Below are 22303 nucleotides of genomic sequence, written 5' to 3' on the forward strand. Positions count from 1 at the left end.
GCAGGGTCAAGCCTGATTTACATATGGCTAGGTCCAAGCTGGGGTGGTGTGGTGAGCAAAGAAACAATGGATTTTGTCCCAGATATATGTACTGGGGGTGAGTGTTTGACATTGTTCAGCATTCCGTCCACCAGTGGAAAAGTAGGCAAAACACCAAGGTTACCCAATGTCGTTGAGCCAGAGCGAGTGATCTCCAAGTAGGAGGTTTGATACGGAAAAAGGTTTACCAGCCAGGGAGCATGTTTCGACACCTATTCAAGTTGTTGTCCTGGCAGAAAGTCCAGGTGCATGTCATCATGGTGACTGCAAGACAGAGTAGGAAGGACATCACCAGAAATTTCATTTTCTGGAGCAACAAGGAGGTTGACTTAATGTCAAGAGGCTGCAGGTTATTGAAGAGTGAGACTGGAGGCAGTCCCCCTAACTGGTTTGCCTATGCAGTGGGGAAGAGGTCTGAGCTTTTGGGACTCGCCCCAGAGTCTAGAGAATGACCAACCTCATCAAACGTGTACAGAGGAGGTACCAGGGTTCAGAAGCCTGCAAGGAAACCATCTTTGATACAGTTTTCGAACAGACCATACACCAATACCTAGTTTCATTGGAGAAGTTTCTTTAAAGTTATTGTTATTTAAATTTTGCATTTTGGGAGGAATTTACTGTTAAGCATGTACAAGGCCCACTGGATGAATTCTCCAGCTCTTTAGGGGGTATTGGTTTTGTCCTTGATGATGTCATGAAAGTAATAAAAGGACCCGGGAGTGTGTCTCAGGGTTAGAGTGTGCTGGTAACCTGTGGTCTTTGTGTGAGGTTCATGCATTATGCGGCCTAGGAGAGCTTCAACACTACAGTTATGACACTATACTCCTGAACAGCCAGCAGATGCACTTGCTTGCAAGAAACCCTAGCTTTCTCCAATCCCTAAGGACCAGAGCATACAGAAAAATACATATCAGAAGGAGCACCAAGAGGCTCAAGAAGATGCCAAGAGGCTGGTAAAAATAATTGCATCAAGGTGCTCAAAAACATACCAAGACGTTGGCAATGATAACAGAACCATAGTGTTCAACAAGATGCGAAGACGCTGGCAAAGATAATGGCATTGTTTCAAACATAAACTTTTCAATATTATGAAGAAGGGAGGTAGCATGTGGGAATAGGTCACAAAACATATTTTTAAATTTCATAGAAGAGTTATGTTTTGTTTCATAGGGTCCGTTCCCCCTTACAACTTTTATACACCTAGTTGTCCGTTTCAGCCCACCTCCCGAGCCAGCTCTGCCCAAAATTGCTTTGCTCTGTTTACATGTTTGCAAATGCATTTTATTGTATAATACTTTTGATTGTTTAAATTTGGTGAATGCTGAAGCCATTTTAGACTGAATGACATCACCTACAAAGCACTGCATGGGTAATCCTGCACATCAAACACACGAAAGACGATGGGAGGAAGGCTTGCAATTTGTCTAACCACTGACAATCACTCTTGGTGGCATCCTAACCCATCGTTCCTGTGCTCACCATGCCACCTAAGTTTGGACCCAACCATATGGAAATCAACCGTGACCCTGCTCATCATGGGAACAGCCCAGTCCGAACTGCCAGGCCCTCACTGAACGGAACACAAACAACCTAGGACCAGTTTTGCCATGATATGGACTCATCAGCCATGTATAGCTTGGTTCCAGTGGCACAGTGAGCACCGGACCCACGTCCGGGCATACCCTTGCCACCTAGGGCAGTACATCAAACTCACAAACCGTGATGTTAGGAATGCTTGAAATAATCCTGCACACCCACCATACAAGGCAACGTATTTAGACTTGGTGAGGCAGTTCCCAGAACTAACTTTCTAATGCACTTTAAATCACTTATCAGATCAATGCGTTTTTTTCGTAGCTTGTTTTACAATGTGTTATAATGTAATACATTCAACTCAAACTTTTCTCTAATGAAATGGGTCTGTGTGTGTTCCTTTCAGCCAGAAGAGGAGGGGGCACAATCGTGTGTGGCCTAGGAGAGCTTCAACACTACAGTTATGACACTATACTCCTGATCAGCCAGCAGATGCACTTGCTTGCAAGAAACCCTAGCTTTCTCCAATCCCTAAGGACCAGAGCATACAGAAAAATACATCTCAGAAAAGCACCAAGAAGCTCAAGAAGATGCCAAGAGGCTGGTCAAAATAATTGCATCAAGGTGCTCAAGAAGATACCAAGAGGCTGGCAATGATAACAGCACCATAGTGTTCAACAAGATGCGAAGACGCTGGCAAAGATAATGGCATTGTTTCAAACATAAATCATTCAATAATGTGAAGAAGAGAGGTAGTCATGTGGGAATAGGTCACAAAAATTATTCTTACATTTAACAGAAGAGCTGCTTTGTTTCGTAGCGTCCGTTCTCCTTTACAACTTTTATACACCTAGTTGTCCGTTTCAGCCCACCTCCCGAGCCAGCTTTGCCCAAAATTGCTTTGCTCTGTTTACCTGTTTGCAAATGCATTTTATTGTATAATACTTTTGATTGTTTAAATTTGGTGAATGCTGAAGCCATTTTAGACTGAATGACATCACCTACAAAGCACAGCATGGGTAATCCTGCACATCAAACACACGAAAGACGATGGGAGGAAGGCTTGCAATTTGTCTAACCACTGACATTCACTCTTGGTGGCATCCTAACCCATCGTTCCTGTGCTCACCATGCCACCTAAGTTTGGACCCAACCATATGGAAATCAACCGTGACCCTGCTCATCATGGGAACAGCCCAGTCCGAATTGCCAGGCCCTCACTGAACGAAACACAAACAACCTAGGACCAGTTTCGCCATGATATGGACTCATCAGCCATGTATAGCTTGGTTCCAGTGGCACAGTGAGCACCGGACCCACGTCCGGGCATACCCTTGTCACCTAGGGCAGTACATCAAACACAAAAACCGTGATGGGAAGAATGCTTACAATAATCTTGCACACCCACCATACAAGGCAACGTATTTAGACTTGGTGAGGCAGTTCCCAGAACTAACTTTCTAATCCACTTTAAGTTACTTGTCAGATCATGGTGTTTTTTCGTGGCTTGTTTTACAGTGTGTTATAATGTAATACATTCAACTCAAACTTTTCTCTAATGAAATGGGTCTGTGTGACTTTCTTTCAGCGAGAAGAGCAGGGGGGCACAATCGTGGGTGGTCGACAGCCTAAAAAACTACTATCTGCCTAACAAGCTGATATTTCGGCACAAAAATAGGCCTCCAAAAAAACTGAGATGCATACTACCAGAGATTTGTAAACGCAGTTTAACCCACTCTCATGGTACATGTATAATACACATTGTTTACCATGTACTGGCACATTGAAACCAACTCTCATGGCAGATGAGACATTGCATCTTACGAAATGAACAAAAGGAAACCCATGGGCCAATTCACAAAAGCATTTATGAGTATGGGAAGTATACTACAGGAGTACTCTTTTTGTGTACTATTAAATACTTTTGTCAATTATCCCCAAACTGTCCAACTATCTATTATTAAAAGTGCAAAGAATGCATAGCCTTTCTATGGTTCTAATTGTATACAACTATTCCCGGAATCTTTCCCTTTCATTTCCATTGTAGTGCCAATTTACAAAGGTGTGTAAAAGTACATAAAAAAGTATTACAGAAGTACTCTGGGTTTTCTATAAAAGGAGACACAATTTGCGGATGTGCGCAACGGGCTTGCCAAAGGCAAGCCCGTCTGCATCTGTCTACATCTGACTGGAGCCAGGAACTTTACATCTGCTCAAATAAGTAGGCTTATTTATTCCCCTCAGCAACACCTACCACTGCGGGATCTGTGAATATGAAATGCTTCCATTCTAGGGGGATATTAGCAACAACTTGCGATAATTATCGCAAAACGCGCCTAGCGCGTTTGTTTTTATCGCTGCCTATCGCTGGATATTTTTGCGGAGATAACACGCTATTTGCAACGTTTATCTCCACTGTGATAAAATATCCAGCGATAGCGGCGAAATGCCTAAATATCACTGGAAATCCAGCGATATTCATGCATTAACACCATGGTGGACTTAGCCTGACAATCCACCTCCCATTGAAGAAACAGGTAAGTCATGTTTTTAGCAGGTGTTAAATACTAGCGATAATCGCGCTTAGCGTGACTTTTTTTATCGCTTGGCCTGCGTTGCTAATAGGGGTAAGTTGTGTTAGCGACTGGTTTCAGTCGCTTTTAGTTGGGAACGCCTACCTTGCATGTCATTAGCGATAATTATCGCTGGCATGCAAGACGATAGGAAAACCTGCCGCAATCGCCAGAAAGCTGTCGCTAACGCCTGTTAGCGACAGCTTGCTGATAGGGTGATAAAAAAAACACCGCTTTAGCGGCAAAAAGTGCTGCTAAAGCGGCGATAAAGGCCTTGCTAATATACCCCTATGTGCCTACTTAAGGGAGAAAATTCATGTAGTCAATGTCTCTTCTCCCTTCAACTGACTGCAGAATGTTTCTAATTAATTGTAGGTCGATTCCTAAACATAGACTAGAACTGTTCAGTTTCCTCGAAGAACAACCAGATGCGGTATTCCTAACCAAAACCTGGTTACATGCCGATTCAGGTCCTGACCTTGTTCAAACCATCTCCCCAGGATACTGTATTAAACACAGGGATCGCAAAATTAGGAGAGGTGCAATCATTTTGAAAGATGTCCATAAGTGCCTCATTAAAATTGACCGGAACGCCGACTGCGAAAGCATGTCGTTCACTATTTCATTCTCCCCCACCAATACCTTCTCAGGCATCCTAATTTATAGGACACCGGGCCCTAACGGTAAATTCCTCCAATCCCCCCCGGAAGTGATTGCCAATTTGGCTGGCAGTAGAGTCAATTTTTCCCTATTAGGACTTCTTAATTTACACCTGGACGAGCCCATGAATCCTAAAGGTTCCACCCTGTGTCAAGATATGCTAGCTATTCAGTTCACACAAAGGGTGGTGGGACCTACTCATGATAGAGGGCACTTATTCGACCCTGTTTTTCCAGCGAAGAATGGATAAAAGTTCTAGTGCCCTCCCTCTAATCTGGTCAGACCATTTTCTGATTCCAGTCATATTGGAAGTTGGGATGTCTGCTTGTCACCAGAATTCTATTTGTGGTAAAGATGGCATGTGGTCAAGACTGCCATTAGAGCATTGGAAACAATCTCTTACCGACCTTACACCCACTCTAGACCCAAATCCGACCTCTGCCTATGAAACATTTTCTTGATCAGGTCATTCCTATAAAAATTCTTACAAGACGAGCTAAGGAGGAAATGTGACCTTGGTATACTCCCAAGTTGCGTGGATTGAAACAAAATTGCAAGCGCGCAGAAAGAAGTTGTTGGAAATATTAGGGGGAATCATGCAAGCAGAAATATAGAGATGCCATATAAATCTATAAAACTGAAATTATAAAAGCACAAGCACTTTCAGGCACATGCATCAAGCTAGTATTTTACGAGTCCTTAATTGCGAATATTAAGGATTCGCAATTAAGGACTCGCAAAATCCTATGAATGTAGAAATCGCTTTAAAAATAGCGATTTCTAAACATTCCTTAATTGCGACTCGCAAATTGCGAGTCGCAATTAAGAAATACCTCCCCATTCATTCCTATGGGCCTAGCGGGCCATAGGAATGAATGGGAAGACATTCTCAATTTGCGATTCTCAGTTAGAGAATCGCAAATTAAACATGTAATTTCAAGGGGGCCAGGGTGTCAAAAGGACACCCTGTTGCACCCCTGAAATCTGCATATGAGTACATCTTGCACACACACATGCCCCAAGGGCATGTGTGTGTGTAAAATGGAACTTTGAAAAATGCACTTTAGTGCATTTTTCAAAGTGTATGCAAATTACCATGAAGTTCAACTTCATGGTAATTTGCGCCCCCTATTAGCGAAATCACTAATTTTTTTACTTTAATGGATTGCATTTAAGGAATCTCAAGTTGCGATTCCTGAAATGCAATCACAATTTAAGTAATCGCAATTTAGAGATTACTTAAATTGAGATTTTTGCATTTGGGATGATGCATTCCAAATGCAAAAATACCGGTCACAAAGGGGCTGATTCTGAGAATTTGCTCGTTTGCAACCGTTTTTTCTTTTGATGCATGTGCCTGTTTATTTTGAAGGCAAAATTAATCAGGCAGCCAACTCTCCATGTCAAATCTTTCGCGACGCAAAACCTTTTCTTAATCCACCTTCTACTGGTACTATTTTTGTATCGCAACCTTCACTGTAAAATGACTTAGCCAGCTTCTACCATAAAAAAATTCAAGATATTTATGAATCTTTCCAATGTTCCACCCTCTCTGTCTCGTCCATGTGTGAAGATGTTCATTCACTCCTCACTGACATTAGACCTGTGGAATTTCCTATCCTGGACTTAAACAAGCTTTCAGAGTTTTTTCACCAAGTCAAGTCAGGCTCCCCTTCTAATCCGGCCCCTCCTCACATTCTAGCAAAAGTTACAAATTTGCTATTCCATTCTGTGCTTGAAGTGATAAACCATTCCTTTACTACTGGTTGTGTGCTTTTGGCCTGGAAACACGCTATGGTGAAAGCACTATTTAAAAAGCCGAACTTGGACTCTTTAATGCTAGGTAACTATCGTCCCATTTCCCTCTTCCCATGGATTAGCATGCAGCCATGTAGGTAAGACCAGTGGGGCCTAGTAGGGGGGGGATTTCAACAAACGACCACAAGGGAAAATTAAATATATAATTAATTTTCCATTGTTGTTGTTTGTCGAAATCCCCCCCACCCCGCCCCACTGCCTCACCACTCTTACCTGCACCGGCCGCGGCTTTTAGAAAGATATCTGAAAAATATGTTAACCAGATTGTCTCGGAACATCTAGAAAGTCACGAATTACTCCACTATACCCAGATGGAATTCAGACCCCACCATGGCACAGAGACCGCTCTTCTTGCTGTGATCGAAGAATCTAAAAGATTACTTGATCGAGGTGGATCAGTTGCTATCAATCTGAGCTCAGCGTTTGATACGGAAAACCATAACATCCTTTTGGAATGACTAACAAATGTGGGATTCTCTGGGAGTGCTCTTGCATGGCTTAAATCTCTCCTTGAAGAAAGGTCCTTTCAGGTCTACAAAGACAGATATCTATCCGACAGCTTGCCACTTAAATACAAAGTGCCCCAAGGCTCTTCTTTGAGCCAAATGTTATTTAACGTATACATGAGGCCACTGGCAGACATTGTTTTACCATTTGGCATCTTGATAGTCACTTATGCTGATGACACGCAATTGATCCTCTCTCTGAATCAAACTCAAGACTGCCCCTTACCTTCTCTAGATCTTTGCCTTGGTAGGGTAGCCAAATGGATGGAATACTCTTGTTTTAAACTCAATAGAGACACAACTGAGCTTATGCGCTTGGGCAACAACCTAAATCCGGGAAGGGGATTGGATTGGCCAAGCTGCCTAGGCCCCCTCCTCCGCCTAAAAACACCCTCAAAAGCCTTGTATATGGATCAATAAGTCCCTTAAATTTGATCATCAGGCAGTACACCACTTGCTATGGTCTACTCAGAATGCTTCTGTCTCCTCCCCCTCACCGCCAGGAGACTGATGGTTCAGGCCCTCATTCTAATGAGAATGGACTATGGCAACTCCTTTTATGTGGGAGCATTGAATGCGACAATTATGAAAATTCAGGTGGCCCAAAATTGTGTCGCATGATTGTTGCTTAACATCCCTAGAGATCAATCTGTCCGACAAGCCTTGAACTCTCTGCACAGGCTCCCTGTGGCTGAGAGGATCAAGTTCAAGTCCCCCTGTATTGCCCACAAGGCACTGTGGGGCAATGGACCCTTGATTTCCCAATCCTTGCTCTCATTCGATCTCCCTCAAAGAACACTTCTTTAGCATAACTGTCTAAAGTTCCCCAAGTCAGGAACGAAATATTTTGAGGGCTTTCCTTCTCATATAAGGCAGCTGTACTCTGGAACACCCGCTCCTTGTCTTTGCATTCTGTAAGCCTGCTACCTCCTTTTAGGAAGAGACTTAAAACTTGACTTTTTCAAAATATGACCCAGTAACAGTGTATTTGACATCTTGATACTTCAGTGTGGTGCTTTCAGCGCTGCAATGCCTATGGGTAGCCATGCGCTTTACAAGTGATAATAATAATAATACTTTACATACTCTAAAAGGCCTACTCCAAAATGTACTCCTGCTTTGGGTCCTTTTGTGGCTGTAATAGCTGTAGAAGTGCAGTTTGTGAATATCAATAGTCTTATTCTTTTGTGTCTTATCCTCCTAACACCTCCCTAAGCAATCTAATCCTACATAAACCCCTCCCATTGTATAGTAGATATTCCCAATTTTCCAGCCACTCCTCCAGCTCCTCCCACATTTACTACTGAGTAGTAAACCTACATGTGTGAGGATCTCCCCATAGGAAATATTGGAGGGGTGGAGATTACCACCTGTAGATTTGTGAATTGCATTTTGTAGTGAGTAGTACTACATACTACGAAATGCAGTTTGTGAATCGGGCCTTCTGTGACTGGCATAAGACTAGAAGTTAATGGGAACAAACCCTTTAATGTTATGTTGTACTTTGTAGGTGAGCTATACTTTGGGAGTGTCATGGTCCAATCTAAGGTGAATGTAGCCTGAGATGGGTCTTGCCTGTTAGGGTGGCCTCGACAGCAGTATTTGCACACTTGTCCAAACACCAATCACCATGTTCAGGTCCTATGCAGAGTAGGGGCAGCTGGTAACCTTTGAAAGTGGTGGGGCACGCTAAGTGCCCCACCACTTCCCGAAGACTAAAATTAAATGACCCTGCCCTCCAAAAGCCCAAAAAATAACCCCTCCCTCCAAAAGCCCAAAATAAAACAACAGGCATCATGCAACATAAACACAAACTAACTCACTACACTGATATGCATCACACTAACATTTATACTAAATAAATAAAAAAATAAGTGCTACTTACCCATGGGCTGGGCGTCTTCCTCTGTGTTCTTCTGCAGTCTGTGGCACAAAGAGCTCCCACAACCAATCGAGACTCTGCTCACATGCTATTAACCAGCATGAAAGAAGCACCATGATTAGATGGAGTGGTTTGGCTGTATACTCCTTTAGGCCCTGGAGGCCTATGCTAGCTTTCCAACCAGCTGTCTAAGACAGCTTGCGTTGGAGAGCTTCAAAGTGAGCTTGTCAGGCTGGCTGTCGTAAGACAGCTGGCCAAACTGACTGTCTGGCCAGGCACTACTCCAGTCTTCCATGCTGCCCATCGGCAGCAGAGGACACGCCCCGCAGCTCTCCTGCCTCATTTAATTGCCATTTTACTCTTTACATTTAGGCACGGCTCGCATAAGGCGAAGGGGTGACCCTCCTCCACCCTCATGAAGAAACCACTGCTGCTGCAGAGAGGATGTCAAAGTAAATTCTGTGTTATCTAATGATTGGGCAGCAAGATTTCTTGAAGTACTTAGATATGGGTTTAGTTTACTCAAGTGGTTGTCACACAAAATAACTTTAAGTGCTGTGCCAACCTGCAGTAAGGAATGTTCCTGTCAAGTTCAAAGAGAAAATCCTTATCCTGGCTCATGAGGTACACTTGGTTATGAGTGGCATGAAAATTCATGTAAGAGAATTTTTAGTGGCCAGAGTTACACCATGACGTAGAAGGGACGGTCAGAAGTTACATTACGTGTGCTTGCAGAGATAAAGCTCAAAGTAGAGTTATCTATTCCCCCAGAGTACCCAACAAAGTTGAAGGGCCCTGGACAATAACAGCCTGGAGAATTTCAGCCAACTGTGATATTCAGTGGCAAAATGCATGATCAGGCCCCCTGCAAATTACAATGAGGGGGCCATGAGTTCGCCCATCTGTCAATATTCGTTGACTGGGCAGAATGGGGGCACCAGATGGGTTGGGCTCCCCTTGAAAGGTTGACCGCCTGCACTGTAGGGGCCTGTGTTACGCCCCAGCCTATGACAGGTTACAGGCAGCCCTATGTCCTTGCGCAAACTTGGCTAAGCAACTAAAGTCCTGCATCCTTTCAAAATGGGTGTTTGGACAAAATATTGAATAAAAAATATTGTCTTAAGAATATTGGGTTGTCAAAAACATTGTGGACAGGAATATCGAAGGTAAAAATATCATTTTAAGTATTGTTTTTAATATTGTTGTAAAAAATATAAATCTAGAAAATGTATGTATTATTTGTAAGTGTTTTTTACATGTAATGTATTATAGTGTGCTTGATTCTATATGTTTATTTTTTGTGTTTTCAGTAAGATAATGTATTAATTATGAAATGTTTCAAATTTGTCTTTTTTGTCATATTATTGTATAAAAAGAATAGATTTAAATTTTTTAGCAGCGGGAAATTGGATTTTTAGGGGATAAGGGTGGGGACATTTTTAAAAAGCGGATATTTTAAGGTAAATTATTTTAATGATATACAAATTAATTGGAGTGAGTTTTAATAATTTATGTATACGTTGTTATATATTTTTGGTGGCTTGTGATAGTTTTGTGTGGCAGCTTATCACTTTTTGAAGTCGATGTGATTTTTTTTAGGAAATATTTGTAAAGAGATAGAAAATCGAGAGTGTTTTGATAATTATTTGCTATTTTATATTTTTAGGTTCATTTACAAGTATGTTTTAGTTTAAATATTAGTTTTACTTACTTGGTTAATATTTGTCAAGATGTATGTATTTCTTCTTTAAGGGTTTGGTCAGATAATCCGGCAGAGTTTCCTTGTCTCGCAAGGTTTGTCACTTTTGAAATATTTAGTTGATAAAATTAGGGCCTCGTTACGATGTTGGTCGGAGTTGCCTCCGACTGACACTGTTGCAGAATCGGGACCGACCGACCACGTTCAGCGGTTCCGACCTCCTAATTGTTGCAAAGTCATCCTGTGCCCTGGGCACCCCCCAACTTTTTGCTGACTGGAACTGGTGGTAACTGACTCTGACTGATCCTGGGCTCTGCCTAACCAGGCCCAGGGCCAGTGCAAAGCTGAAAGGGACACATTAGAATACAGTTAAAACACCCAACATACACTAGGGTACACTATGGTATGGTGGGGTACCCCTGTAATTGGCATGACCTACCCCATAAGCCCCTAGTATACAATAGGGCTGGGGATTGAAACTACCTAGAAGTCCCCAGTACCCTGGGGTATGGCAGTTTAGAGGCCAGCAGTTTTTTTTGCACTAGCATGTGTGCAGTGCTGAAGCCTGAGGTCAGTTTAAAAGCAGCACTGGGTGCTAGGACTGCTTTGAAACCCTAAATTGCTGGTCAAATTCGACTTTGATGCTAGGAACACAGTAAAGGGAGAATCTGCAATATTTCTACAGATTCAGAACCCCTAAAGTCTCCCCTAGTTGCACAGGGGGTGGGGGGTCCTGTAGAAATTAGGGAAATACTTATAAAATAGGTTTTTATAAGCCCTGGTGCTAGAAGACTGGCCCAAGTCATTTTCCCCATTGCAAACCCCATGGCCCATAGGTTAACATGGTAGGAAGTTAATGATTAATAAATATTGATAGGAGAGGACTAGCCGGACCATTCAAAGACTTCCCAGAATGGTAGTAGTAAATCCAACAATATTATATTGTTGAATTTCTTCTAAAGTGTATATACAAGAAGTTATAAGACTTTCTTGTTTGTAAGTCCAAATTCAGCCTTCCAGTGGTCTGCCCTGATTGGTCAGAGTTAAGTGGATTAGCCAGGCTGCTTTAAAGAGGTGATAAAGAACCACTCTGCTGGGAGGGCAGTGTGCTGGTCTATAGGTATGCCAGACCAGGAGGTGGAGTCTTAAACTATGCTCTTCAAAGGCAGAGGAGAGGCCTGGGTTTCAGTTTCACTCTGACACTCTTGACCCAGAGTCAGGGCTAGGCTTAAGGAAGGTATGTGCAAATGGTAGGGGGAGAGTCCATGGAAATAAGCCATCCCAGGAGGTGTGTTTAGTCAGCTCTTACCTCCTTGCTGGAAAATCATCCATTATGGATTTGGAAGAATGATGCACCCTGGGACAACAAAATGCCACACTCTGCAGGATGTGGTCATAACTATGAGGAGTTACCCTGCTTACATTGGTCAGAAGTGACCTGTGGCTTGACCCAGAGAATTTTGAATAAGTATCTGAGAGGGGCAGAGCCCTCCAGATCTGCTGCTTGAAACTTACTGAAGCAAGACGTGCCCTGCTGCGAAGTTCTGCTGTGCAAAGATTTCTAAGGCCTGACCTCTGAAAACTGCACCATCTGAAAACTGCAGCCCTGTGGATTACCTTGCTACAAAAGGACTAAGAAGTAGACTCCCTGCAAGCTACAGGTTAACAGAGCTCACCTGGACATCCCCACAGAGAATCCCCAGCCTGGAGAACCAGTGGATTTGAAAGGGTTTTGTTCAAGTGGATTGCGGAATTGAAGTTTCACACTTTCAAGGACCCTCTTGGAGATTCCAGAACCTTGGACTGTGTGTTGATACTTTGGGACCCGCAAGCAGAACTTCAGGAAGGAGTTCTAACTGGACCTAGCCTGCTGGAGAAGGCTGCACAGTGGTGAGAGATTCTCCAGAACAGTTTCTAAAGGTGTTTTTCTTGTCAAAGAAAACGAAATGACTAAAAGGGGCACTGTTGGTTTCTAAGCACTAGAAAGTGACTAATCTTTAAAAATTCATATCTCTGGTTCCCTACGGTGGATTTTTTTCGTTTTGGTGTCATTTAAAAGATAAAAATATTACCTATTTTTATAAATTGGTGTTGGATTTTTATTTTGTGTTGTGTCTTAATTATTTACTGAAATGGTGTTTTTAAATGCTTTACATACCTGTCTTTGAAGTTCAGCCTGTCTGCTCGCAGCCACGTTACCAATGGTTGAGCATAGGAATAATTTTCTAAGACCTATGCTGGGTCCTATCATGTGTTATTGGCCTTATTGCCAGTGGCAGACCTACATTTGCCCCTACCAATAACCCACTTTCCAACATTTGGTGCTCAGCGGTGTGGATGAGGACTTGCATTTAAAGTGTACACCTTTCAGTAAAGTGAATTGAGATTGTAAAAATCCTCTAATTTGCCCTAGAACAAAACTTTTGAGATTGATTTTTGGAATTTTGACTATTTTCAACCCATTGTTTTGATTTTTCCAAATTGTTCTAAGTCTGGTGTGCCTAGTTATTGTGACCCAAAACTAGGGAACCATGGAGCTGGACCTGACTAAACTGTTCCAGTTCACAATGGGTGATCTTAGGGTACAGTGTAGGCTTAGGGGGCTGCCTGCTTCCAAAAAGATTAGAAGACAGAGTTGCTTAAGTCCTTAACGGCCTGTGCTGGGGTAGCTGAGGAGACGCAAGGGGGGATGGAGGGTGAGCCCCCCAACCTCACCCCAGAGGGAGGTGAGGATGTTTCCTCTTCCATTTTTTCTAGTGTTAGCCATAGGATTCCAGGTGGTGGGAGGGGGGAAGGGTCCCTTACTCAGGTACCACTACTGTCCCTTGCAGAGAGACAGCTTCAGGCTCAATTAGAGTTGATTGCCTTGGAGAAGGAGAAATTCGAACTGGCTAAGAGAAGATGGGAGAGGGTGGAGGAGGAGGATAAGAGGAATGGTGGCAACGAAAGTGAAGAGGATGTTGAGATGTCTAGGAGTAGTACATTTGAACCTAAACTTCCCAAGGGCATAGTACCCAAGTACACTGAGGGGGATGACATTGACAGGTGGCTCGCAGCTTTTGAGAGGGCCCTTAAAATGAGTAGGGTCCACTCTAGGTATTGGGGTGCACTCCTGTGGGAGTTGATTCCAGTAGCTGGGAGGGATAGGCTCCTGACCCTGAAGGGAGAGGATGCAGAATCATACCAGCAGATGAAGGCATGCTTAGTCAAGAGATTTGGTCTGACTCCAGAGCAGTACAGGGTGAAGTTTAGAGGCACCCAGAAATTGAGTTCAAAGTCTTGGGTAGACTTTTGGACATTTCAGTGAAGGCACTGGAAGGCTGGATTGTTGGTAACACAGTTGACTCATATGATGGATTGTATCATTTGTTTTTGAAAGAACATATTTTGACTCATTGTGCTGAAGAGAAGTTACGCCAGTATCTAGTGGACTCTAAGATGACAGACCCCAGAGAGCTGGGAGTAGCAGCTGATGAGTGGGTGAGAACCCGGGTTTCCATTCAGCACCAGGGGGGTGACCAGAAGAAAGGAGGACATGTCCCTCCCCAGGAGAAAGCCCAGGGAAAGGAAGGTCAAAACCAAGAGTCTTCCAAAGACCCACAAAAACCTGCACAAGGAGGGGGGGGGGCAGAGCCAACCCAAATTCAAAGGGAAAGGGTATCAGGGAAACAATGGTAGGTTCTTTGATCCCTCAAAGGTGGGTAAGTGCTTTGACTGTAACCAGCCAGGGCACAAACAGGGAGATGCTGTCTGCGCCAAGAAGCTCCCCCCTAAGGGGCCATCCACAGGGATTACCAGTGTCAGTGTAGGGGTGGAGAATGGTGCCCCAGAGAGGGGTAGTCAGGTGGTGGAAGCAACCTTAGTGTCCCTGGGTGGGGTGAATATTGCAACCCTTGCTGCCTTACCTCCAAACATGGACAAGTACAGGCAGAGGCCTAAAGTAAATGGGACTGAGGTTGAGGCTATCAGAGACACTGGGGCTAGTGTAGCTATGGTCCTGGATGAACTGGTGCCTCCAGAGAGGTTGTTACCTGATGAGTTTCACCAGGTGACATATACGGACAACACTACCAAACTCCATCCTATGGCTGTGGTGGATTTGGAATTGGGAGGTGTGACAGGCCCTATGAAGGTAGCTGTGTCAAAGGTGCTCCCAGTCCAGTGTTTACTGGGCAATGATCTTGAAGCCTCTGTGTGGTCAGAGGACTCCATATGAAAATATTGGAGCTCCTGGAGTGGGTATGTGCTGTGACTAGGTCACAGACTAGCCAGAAGGGAGGGGCTGGACACTTGCACCCTGGAACAAATGGCCAAGTATCCAAGGACAAGGGCACTGGGCCTGGTGATCCAGCCCAGGGAACTCCAGAGGTGCAGGAAGAATCTAACCCTGTTGGGGAGGATCTGGCCTCTGAGGGAGGGACTCCATCCCTGCCAGAGCTGTCAGATTTGGCAGAACTGACAGGAGCAGGTGGACCCTCCAGAGAGGAGTTCAGTCAGGGACAGCGTGACTGTCCCACCCTTGAGAGCTTGAGGCGGATTGCTTCTAAGCAAGAGGAGGGGGATGACAGTGGGTTTCACAAACTCTACTGGGAAGATGGACTGCTTTATACTGAGGCCAGAAACCTCAAGGAGGGGGCCACCAGGAGGTTGGTGGTGCCCCAGAAGTACAGAGAGTTCATCCTGACTTTGGGTCATGATATCCCCTTGGCAGGACATTTGGGACAGACAAAGACATGGAACCGGTTGGTGAACCATTTCTACTGGCCCCTTATGTCTGAAAAGGTAAAGGAGTTTTGCAGCTCCTGTATCACCTGCCAGGCCAGTGGCAAGGCAGAGGGCAAGACAAAGGCTCCCCAAATACCACTGCCAGTGGTTGGAGTTCCTTTTGAAAGGGTGGGGATGGACATTGTTGGTCCCCTGGATCCACCTACTGCATCAGGGAATAGGTATATCTTAGTGGTAGTTGACCACGCCACTAGGTACCCTGAAGCCATACCTCTTAGAACCATTTATGCTCCTGCTGTGGCTAGAGCACTGCTTGGTGTGTTCACCAGAGTGGGTTTTCCAAAAGAGGTGGTGTCAGATAGGGGCACAAACTTCCTGTCCAGCTATCTGACTGCTATGTGGGATGAGTGTGGTGTCAACTACAAGTTCACCACCCCCTATCACCCACAAGGAAATGGTCTTATTGCGCGATTCAACAAAACCCTGAAGGGCATGATCAATGGGTTACTGTTTGCCTACAGGGAGGTGCCACAGAAAGGGGTTAGTTTCAGTCCCTTTGAGTTGGTGTTTGGACACCCTGTGAGGGGGCCATTGAGCCCGCTAAGAGAGTATTTAGAGAAGCCTCTTAAGGAAGCAAAGGACAATGTGTTTGATTATGTGCTAGGCCTGAGATCTAGAATGGCAGAGTACATGTATAAGGCAAACAGGAAACTGGAGGCCAGACAGGAGCTCATGAAGCACTGGTATGATCAAAAGGCTACTATGCCTGAGTATACTCCAGGACAATTGGTGTGGGTGTTGGAACCTGTAGCTCCCAGGCCCCTCCATGACAGGTGGAGTGGGCCCTATCCAATCTTAGAAAAGAAGGGTGAGGTTACCTTTTTGGTTGACCTTGGCACCCCCAGGAACCCTCACAGGGTCCTGCATGTGAACAGATTGAAACCCCACAATGACAGGGCAGACATGACCATGTTACTGGTCACTGATGAGGGTGTGGAGGAGGAAACTGAGCCTGTGCCTAACCTCCTCTCCACTAATGTGCAAGATGGGTCAGTGGAGGGAGTTGTACTCTCTCCCAAATTGACAGACCAGCAGCACAGAGGCTGTAAGCAGGTGCTGGAGCAGTTTGCTGGCCTGTTCTCTTTGACCCCAGGCATCACTGAGTGGTGTGTGCACCACATTGACACAGGTGATAGCCTACCTGTCAAGAATAAACTGTACAGGTTGTCTGACCATGTCAGAGCCAGCATGAAAGCTGAGGTTGCTAAGATGCTGGAACTGGGGGTAATTGAACTGTCTGAGAGTCCATGGGCCAGTCCAGTGGTGCTGGTACCTAAACCTAATCCTCAGGGGGGACCCAAGGAGTTAAGGTTCTGTGTGGACTACAGAGGTTTGAATGCAGTCACAAAGACTGACTCTCACCCTATACCTAGAGCTGATGAGCTCATGGATAGGTTAGGAGCTGCTAAGTACCTGAGTACTTTTGATTTGACTTCAGGTTACTGGCAGATTGCCCTCACTGATGGAGCAAAGGAGAGGTCAGCATTCTCCACCCCAGAGGGACAATATCAGTTCAAGGTAATGCTCTTTGGATTAAAGAATGCACCTGCCACCTTCCAAAGGTTGGTGAACAGGGTCTTGTCTGGGTTGGAACAGTTCAGTGCAGCTTATCTGGATGATATAACTGTATAAAGTTCTACCTGGAGGGATCACTTAAACTACCTAAGGGAAGTTCTTCAGGCCATGCAGCAAGCAGGCCTGACTATTAAGGCAAGCAAGTGCCAAATAGGGCAGGGTTCTGTGGTGTACCTGGGCCACCTGGTAGGTGGGAGCCATGTACAGCCTCTCCAAGCCAAAATCCAAACTATTTTGGATTGGACATCTCCTGTTACCCAGACTCAGGTCAGGGCATTCCTTGGACTGACAGGGTACTATAAAATTATGGGACCATTGTGGGGCCCCTAACAGAACTGACTTCTAAAAAGAGGCCCAAAAAGGTGATTTGGACCCCAGAGTGTCAAATGCTTTTGACACTCTGAAACTGCTATGTGTTCAGCACCAGTGTTACTGGCCCCTGACTACACAAAATAATTTGTAGTTCAGACAGATGCTTCAGAGCAAGGGATTGGGGCGGTGTTGTCACAGCTAAATGAAGGGGGCCTTGATCAGCCAGTTGCCTTTATTAGTAGGAGGCTTCTTCCCAGAGAGCAGAGGTGGAGTGCCATTGAGAGAGAGGCTTTTGCTGTGGTGTGGTCACTGAAAAAGTTGAGACCATATTTGTTTGGAACTCACTTTCGTGTTCAAACTGACCACAGACCTCTCAGGTGGCTCATGCAGATGAGAGAGGAGAATCCCAAGCTGTTAAGGTGGTCCATTTCCCTACATGGAATGGACTTTACAGTGGAACGCAGACCTGGGGTTGCCCATGCGAATGCAGATGGACTTTCCAGGTTTTTCCACTTAGCTGATAAGGACTACCAGGGTGTAGATTAGTAACCCATCACCTTTCGTTTGGGGGGGGTATGTTGCAAAGTCATCCTGTGCACTGGGCACCCGCCAACTTTTTGTTGACTGGAACTGGTGGTAACTGACTCTGACTGACCCTGGGCTCTGCATAACCAGGCCCAGGGCCAGTGCCAAGCTGAAAGGAACACATTAGAATACAGTTAAAACACCCAACATACACTAGGGTATACTATGGTATGGTGGGGTACCCCTGTAATTGGCATGACCTACCCCATAAGCCCCTAGTATATAATAGGGCTGGGGATTGAAACTACCTAGAAGTCCCCAGTACCCTGGGGTATGGCAGTTTAGAGGCCAGCAGTTTTTTCTGCACTAGCATGTATGCAGTGCTGGAGCCTGAGGTCAGTTTAAAAGCAGCACTGGGTGCTAGGACTGCTTTGAAACAGTAAATTGCTGGTCAAATTCGACTTTGATGCTAGGAACACAGTAAAAGGAGAATCTGCAATATTTCTACAGATTCAGAACCCCTAAAGTCTCCCCTAGTTGCACAGGGGGTGGGGGGTCCTGTAGAAATTAGGGAAATGCTTATAAAATATGTTTTATAAGCCCTGGTGCTAGAAGACTGGCCCAAGTCATTTTCCCCATTGCAAACACCATGGCCCATAGGTTAACATGGTAGGAAGTTAATGATTAATAAATATTGATAGGAGAGGACTAGCCGGACCATTCAAAGACTTCCCAGAATGGTAGTTGTAAATCCAACAATATTATATTGTTGAATTTCTTCTAAAGTGTATATACAAGAAGTTATAAGACTTTCTTGTTTGTAAGTCCAAATTCAGCCTTCCAGTGGTCTGCCCTGATTGGTCAGAGTTAAGTGGATTAGCCAGGCTGCTTTAAAGAGGTGATAAAGAACCACTCTGCTGGGAGGGCAGTGTGCTGGTCTATAGGTATGCCAGACCAGGAGGTGGAGTCTTAAACTATGCTCTTCAAAGGCAGAGGGGAGGCCTGGGTTTCAGTTTCACTCTGACACTCTTGACCCAGAGTCAGGGCTAGGCTTAAGGAAGGTATGTGCAGATGATAGGGGGAGAGTCCATGGAAATAAGCCATCCCAGGAGGTGTGTTTAGCCAGCTCTTACCTCCTTGCTGGAAAATCAGCCATTATGGATTTGGAAGAATGATGCACTCTGGGACAACAAAATGCCACACTCTGCAGGATGTGGTCATAACTATGAGGAGTTACCCTGCTTTCATTGGTCAGAAGTGACCCGAGGCTTGACCCAGAGAATTTTGCATAAGTATCTGAGAGGGGCAGAGCCCTCCAGATCTGCTGCTTGAAACTTACTGAAGCAAGACGTGCCCTGCTGCGAAGTTCTGCTGTGCAAAGATTTCTAAGGCCTGACCTCTGAAAACTGCAGCATCTGAAAACTGCAGCCCTGTGGATTACCTAGCTACAAAAGGACTAAGAAGTAGACTCCCTGCAAGCTACAGGTTAACAGAGCTCGCCTGGATATCCCCACAAAGAATCCCCAGCCTGGAGAACCAGTGGATTTGAAAGGGTTTTTTCAAGTGGATTGCGGAATGGAAGGTTCACACTTTCAAGGACCCTCTTGGAGATTCCAGAACCTTGGACTGCGTGTTGATACTTTGGGGCCCGCAAGCAGAACTTCAGGAAGGAGATCTAACTGGACCTAGCCTGCTGGAGAAGGCTACACAGTGGTGAGAGATTCTCCAGAACAGTTTCTAAAGGTGTGTCCCTGTCAGAGAAAACGAAATGACTAAAAGGGGCACTGTTGGTTTCTAAGCACTAGAAAGTGACTAATCTTTAAAAATTCATATCTCTGGTTGCCTACGGTGGATTTTTTTCGTTTTGGTGTCATTTAAAAGATAAAAATATTACCTATTTTTATAAATTGGTTTTGGATTTTTATTTTGTGTTGTGTCTTAATTATTTACTGAAATGGTGTTTTTAAATGCTTTACATACCTGTCTTTGAAGTTAAGCCTGTCTGCTCGCAGCCACGTTAACAAGGGTTGAGCATAGGAATAATTTTCTAAGACCTATGCTGGGTCCTATCATGTGTTAGTGGCCTTATTGCCAGTGGCAGACCTACATTTGCCCCTACCAGTAACCCACTTTCCAACACTAATTACGATGCAACCGCGCATGGTGCGGTCGCATACTCACATTTCCCTATGGGAACTTGTGATACGGCCGTAAACCGGCGGTTACACAAGCTCCCATAGAGAAATGGGAGACTGTGTTAATACTTGCACCCTGTGGCAGTCACCTCAAGGTGCCTGCCACAAGGAGCAGAGATCAACAATGCCCCCTCGGCCTCCAACCCGAGACCGCAAACAGAAGTTTTCCCTGCTTGGGACCCACAAACATGCTGACCGACAGGCTTTTCATGTCGGAAATCCCCGGCATGGAAAATCGGAAACCATGCATCGTAATCAGGACAGCATAAAACATTTTCCATATGCATTACAGCCCGGCTGCCGAATGGCCAACGTGCTTCTTGAGCCCGTCGGAATCCAGCCGGAATGACCAGCCGGTTTCAATTCCGACCGTCTGTATTGTAATCAGCCGGACAGAATTGAAACCGACGTTGTCGGTCAGAAGGTTTCCGATCGGCATCGTAATTGGCCCCAAAGTGTGCATTTTATATTGTTGATTTAATTGTTTGTCTGATTTTATTGGTTAAGGGTTGATTTTATTGGTTAGTTTAGTTTTAGTTCGAATTTTTTTTATCAGGCATGTCCTATAGTAAACGCTAATTTAGGTAATGTCTATTATGTTTGATAGATCTGAATATAATTTTATGTATATATATATTTAGGTTGTTGTATAAATGTTTATAGATGTCGCAGATTTTTGGGGTTATATTGTTATGAATTTATCTATATATTTTATTGGGGTGAATTGTAAATGTTCAGTGATCTAATATATTTATTTTTAATTTAAACATGTATAATATGTTTATTTTAAATACTTGTTTTATTTAAAAGAAACAGTTTTTTGTATTTGTTAATGATAATGTAATTATTTTGGTGATAGTACTGTTGTTGATATTGTGTGAGTTGATATTTTTGATGTATTATATGTTTATTTAAAGGGGGAAATATTTTTGTTTCCGATATTTGTGTTTTTGATATCAGTAAAAATCGATATGTTAACAATGATATTTGTGTATTTGATATTTGTGGTTTTATTAGTTAAGTAAGCGAGGTGCTATTTTTGTTACTGATATTTATTTTCCATTATTTTTGTGTTTTGATATTGTATGCATCAATATTATGCCAATGATCCTTTAAAATGTTATTTGCAACAGGGCATGCTGGGTGATTGTTACATCAAGATCCCCCCCCCCAATAAGGCACAGTTGAGCTGGGCCTCTATTAACTAGCAACGTTCAATCAACAATTTGCTAAGTTTGTGGCTTTCTGATCAGGAAAACCCAATGCTGTTTTGCAAGTGTTTAGTGTAACTACAAACATTCTGCATACTGGAGGGGTTGGATGACCATGGCCCCCACACCATGTGGGTTGCAGGGCTCTGTGTGACGCCAAGCAAGAGTTAGGAAGGGTAACAATCGAGGAACAGGTCAAATGAAGGTGCGATTAGTGTAAAAGGCTTGTCCATTTCTATGGCGGATGATGCAGTGACACATCAGGTCCCAGGCAAAGACCCCTGGATGCCAAAGCAAACAAAGGTAATCGCTGAGAAGGAAGCACAATTACATGTACCAGAAAGGGCAATAAACATTAGAACCAAGGACAGGGAGGACTAAGAGCCAAAACTGAGGAAAACCGGGAACGAAAATAGCCAAGGTGATAGAGCAAATAAAAGTGTGAAATCCAGTGCAAGCTGGAGAACCTCAGCAACAACATAACATGTTGTCAGGTACCTGCTCTCTGTAGAAAGGGCGATAAATGCTAGCCCTACCGCCCATACCCCAGAAGTGGTCACCCTAACCAGAAAGTGGGGAATCAACCTGAAACTGAGTATGCAGTCTAGTTGTAACAAACATGAAGTTGGTCTTCCAAGCTTTCCACCCTCTCACTAACCTATGGTGGACTCGCTGCAGATGTTTCTTATTGTGACGCCCTCTGTGTGGGAAATGGTGAGGAGGACAGCTTCATGGAAAGTGTTCATTCTGACCCACAAGTGAAATACATGGAGGGAGATTGGGTGAGAGTGAGAAGAGAAGCATGTTTTGGAAAGACTGGTCACGTTTTCAGAACTGCTGAGGGTTATGAGAGTAAAACATTACACATTACTATTAAGCAATGCAGTGTGTGGAACTAGAAGAAAAAAATCAAGTTAGAGTTATTTGCTTGTTTACCTCAAACCATGAGAAGGAAATGTGATGGAACGGAGGTCAAAGTATAGCAGCTTG

Source organism: Triturus cristatus, chromosome 3_1, assembly GCF_964204655.1.
Source record: "Triturus cristatus chromosome 3_1, aTriCri1.1, whole genome shotgun sequence".
Taxonomy (NCBI): Eukaryota; Metazoa; Chordata; class Amphibia; order Caudata; family Salamandridae; genus Triturus; species Triturus cristatus.